Source organism: Arachis ipaensis, chromosome B3 (assembly GCF_059453495.1).
Source record: "Arachis ipaensis isolate K30076 ecotype BB chromosome B3, ASM5945349v1, whole genome shotgun sequence".
Lineage (NCBI taxonomy): Eukaryota > Viridiplantae > Streptophyta > Magnoliopsida > Fabales > Fabaceae > Arachis > Arachis ipaensis.
The window spans coordinates 102,479,527-102,483,927 of record NC_142438.1 but is presented as its reverse complement, the minus strand read 5'-3'; the positions used below and the strand labels follow the sequence as shown (position 1 = coordinate 102,483,927).

Below are 4,401 nucleotides of genomic sequence, written 5' to 3'. Positions count from 1 at the left end.
ACCTCCAGGGCTGCTTTTCCTATATCCACGTTTAAGCTTCAGTTTAACCTTAAACTGAAGCTTAAACGTGTTCGACCTCCAGGATGGCTTTCTCTATTTCCACGTTTAAGCTCCAGTTTAACCTTAAACTGGAGCTTAAACGTGTTCGACCTCCAGGGCTGCTTTTCCTATATCCACGTTTAAGCTTCAGTTTAACCTTAAACTGAAGCTTAAACGTGTTCGACTACGTTACCCTCCAGGGCTGCCTTCTTCCATTTCCACGTTTAAGCTTCAGTTTAACCTTAAACTGAAGCTTAAACGTGCTTCCACAAAAGGCATCACTGGAAGTGTCTGGCGTTTAAGCTGCAGTTTAAGCTTAAACTGCAACTTAAACGCCACTCTTGAAAAAGGTTTCTGGGCCAAAAATATTGCAGTTTAAGTTAGCATTTGAGCACAAACATTAACTTAAACTTACTCTGGTATGAAACCCAATTGAATATCATGGTTTATGGGATTGGGCCTGAAGGATTGATGAGTCTGGAATTTCAATTTGTTGAGTCATGTGTCATTACTTGATTATCACTAAGTTGGCTCAATGAATGTTACAGAATTTGGATCAGCAGCCTCATCAAGATTATGGATCATAAACCCAAAGCAAAAGGAAAGCAGGGAGAGGCCTCAAAGCCCAAGAAACACAACAGAAGCTCAATGAAGAAAGTGTATAAATAGGATAGAATTTAAGTTAGAAAATGAACTTTTACCTTTTCATTTTGCTAGTTTTCATACCTTTGTAATTGAATTCAGAGCTATGACTCACTAAACCCCTTTCATTGGGTTAGGGAGCTCTATTGTAATTCAATGAATCAATAATAGTTTTATCTTCTTCTTCAATCTTTTCTCTTGAATTTTGTTAGAAAGCTTCTCGATCTAATTCCATTGGGTAGTTGTCTTGGGAAAGAAACTACCCATAATTGGAATCCTTCGGAACCTTGGGAAAGGAATGGAGGATTCATGCTAGAGAAGCTTTCTCACAGTGAATTGGATTGGGGTTTGGATGGATATTGTGACATGTAATCCTACCAAATTGTGGTTCATGAAACTGTGTGGTATAATCAGTGATCGAGCATCATCTCTTCTTATGAACATTTAAACCAAGGGATTGGGAATTTGTTCGTTTTTAGAGAGAATTGGTGAGCCAAGGGATTGGGATCCAATCATATAAGATTGCCAAGCAAAATTCAATGAATGCATTGGTTGAGGAAGGAATAAAAATGTTTTGATTCGGAGATCTCAATATCTCCTAACACCCAATGAATTCCCCATTTCTGATTTCCACTTTCTCTTTACATTCTGCAACTCAATTCATACAATCACCCCCATTCCCTTTTAATTTCAGCAATTTAGCTTCTGCTCTTTAATTCATGCAATTTAAGATTCCGCCATTTCAATTTCTTGCCATTTACGTTTCCCGCCAATTTTACATTCCGCAATTCTCATCTAATTCTTGATTCCACTCAACTAGACACACTTCTAATCCGAATTGCTCATTCAACCAATCCTTGTGGGATTCGACCTCACTCTATTGTGAGTTTTTACTTGACGATAACCGGTGCACTTGCCGGAAGGAATTTTGCCGATTGTGCAATTTCCTAAATCGTAGCATAACTAGTTTATGCGCATAAAGTTTATGGCGCCGTTGCCGGGGATTGGTTTTCGATTGACAATTCTCAAATTGGAAGTTAACTAGATTGAGCATTTTTTTTTGTTTTGATTAATTCAGTACAAGTTACTTGTTGAATTTTAATTTCTGCACTCTGTTACATGCTTTCTTTCTTTATGCCTTTAAATTCAAGCAACTAACTCACTGACTCACTAACTGTTTGAATTAATTCCTCAACTGCTCTAACCATACTCTTCCATTAACCAAGAGTATTTCACTTGTTTGTTGCCTGTGCTGTGTTCTTGTATGACAGGTAGGAGAGGAGAGACATCAACTCTTCCATATACCGAACGAGAGAGGACCCTTCATAGACTTAGAAGGGAAGCAAGAGGGAAGAGAGTACTGGGAGAAGAAGAATCTGAAGGAGAATCTGAGGACAACTTTGAGGAAGCTTTAGATCTCAACATGGATAGAGAAGTTCACAACCATGAGAGAGCTGATGGAAACAATGCCATTCCTGAGAGGAGGGTTCTTAGTTCATACATAAACCCAACCTCTGGGAATTGTGGTAGCAGCATTCAGAAACCACCCATTCAGGCCAACAATTTTGAGCTCAAACCACAGCTAATATCACTTGTGGAGAATCATTGTTCATTTGGTGGGAGTGCTAATGAAGACCCAAACCAACATCTCACAAAATTCCTGAGAATTTGCGACACTGTGAAGTCCAATGGAGTCCAGGAAGATGCCTATAAACTGCTTTTGTTCCCATTTTCACTTAGGGACAAGGCAGCTAAGTGGCTGGAATCATTCCCAAGGGGGAGCCTAACAACATGGGACGAGGTGGAAAGCAAGTTTCTGGCACGTTTCTACCCCCCACAAAAGGTCAATAGGCTTCGATCTGAGGTTCAGACTTTTAGACAACAAGATGGTGAAACTCTCTACGAGGCATGGGAGAGATTCAAGGATTTGACAAGGAAATGCCCACCAGACATGTTCCATGACTGGGTGCAATTGCATATTTTCTATGATGGACTCTCTTATGAATCAAGGAAGGCTGTAGACCATTCATCAGGAGGTTCATTGAACAGGAAAAAGATTGTGGAAGAAGCCATTGAAGTGATTGAGACAGTGGCTGAGAATGAGTACTACTATGCATCAGAGAGACACAACACTAAGGGAGTCATGGAGCTGAACCATGTTGATACAATTCTAGCCCAAAACAAGGTGTTTGCCAAGCAACTAGCAGAGCTCACCAGGAAATTAGAAACAAAACAAGTGGCTGCAATACACACACAAGATCAAGAGGAAGAAAGCACTGAAGGAGGTGATTGGGAAGGGGCCAATTATGTAGGAAATCAACAAAGGCAACCATATGATCCACATTCCAACACTTACAACCCAGGCTGGAAAAACCACCCAAACTTTGGGTGGGGAAACCAGCAAAACCAACATAACAAGTCCACATACCAAAACTCCAACCAAAGATCATACCAAGCCACACAAAACACTTACTCCCAACCATCATATCATGGCCAAAATAATCAACCTACCCAACCTAATCCGAACCAACAATTTCAAGATCAATTAAACAGGATAGAAGGAATGCTGGCACACATGGGTCAGGACATAATTGAGTTGAAAAGCTTCAGGGATGATGTGAGATCTACCTTAAGAAACCATGGTGAAAAACTCAAGAGGATGGAGTCTCAAGTAGGAGAGCTATCTCAACAGGCCCCCAAATCAACTGCAGTGTTCCCTAGTGACACAGAAAAGAATCCTAAAGGGGAACAAAAGAGAGTAAGATGGGAAGAATGCAAGGCCATCACCATATTGAAGGAAGTCTCAGAAGAAGAAGGAATTAGACCCTCAGAACAGGAGCCATAAATCTCGAAGGAAGGTGTGGAAGAAGCTAAGCAGGAAAGTGAAACTGAGCAAGCCAAGGAACTGCAAAAAGGCACGATCGAAACATACCAACCAAAAGCACCATTTCCTCAGAGGTTAGGAGGAGGTGAAAAAGGGAAAACCTATTCAAGGTTTTTAGAGACATTTAAGTCTCTCCATATCAATATTCCCTTTCTTGAGATTCTCCAGCAAATGCCTACACATATCAAGTATTTAAAGGAATTGTTGAGCAAGAAAAGAGTTTTGAAGGGAGGACAAACGGTAACAATGAACAAAGAATGCAGTGCCCTCATCAAGAAGGACACAGTCTCTAAGAAAACAGACCCAGGAAGTTTTCATATCCCCTGCATCATAGGGGAAACAAAAATTGACAGAGGATTCTGTGATCTAGGAGCTAGCATAAATGTGATGCCTCTAACTCTTATGAAGAGGCTACAACTGAATGAGGTGAGATCCACTGATGTAATCATACAACTGGCTGACAAAACTCAGAAGCAAGCTGAAGGGGTAGTTGAGAATGTGCTGGTGAAAGTGGGAGATTATTACTTCCCCACAGACTTTGTCATTTTGGACATGGAGGAAAGCTACTTACACCCTATCATTCTGGGCAGGCCATTCCTAGCCACTACTAGAGCGCTCATAGATGTAGAACAAGGAGAGCTAATTCTGAGAATACATGATGAACAGCTCATTTTCAAAGTTTTCAAACCTGCATCTGAGCCTGAACCAGAACCTGAAAAGCCTAAGGATGATAGTAGCCATCTGTGTTTGGAGGAAAGTAATCCAGCAGCTGAAACTCTAAAACAGTCCTTAGAAGGCAAACAAGAGTTGCAAGAGTTAAAGCCACAAGAATCAAT

The 4,401-nt window shown here is 40.7% G+C and overlaps 1 non-coding gene across 1 annotated transcript; it reads right to left on the bottom strand.

Moving 5' to 3' along the window:
• Positions 1 to 2,530: 2,530 nt before the first annotated feature.
• Positions 2,531 to 2,634, bottom strand: LOC148571837 (small nucleolar RNA R71). Its single transcript, XR_015908311.1, has one exon. It is a non-coding gene; the product is annotated as a small nucleolar RNA R71 (small nucleolar RNA).
• Between the last annotated feature and the right edge of the window lie 1,767 nt (positions 2,635 to 4,401).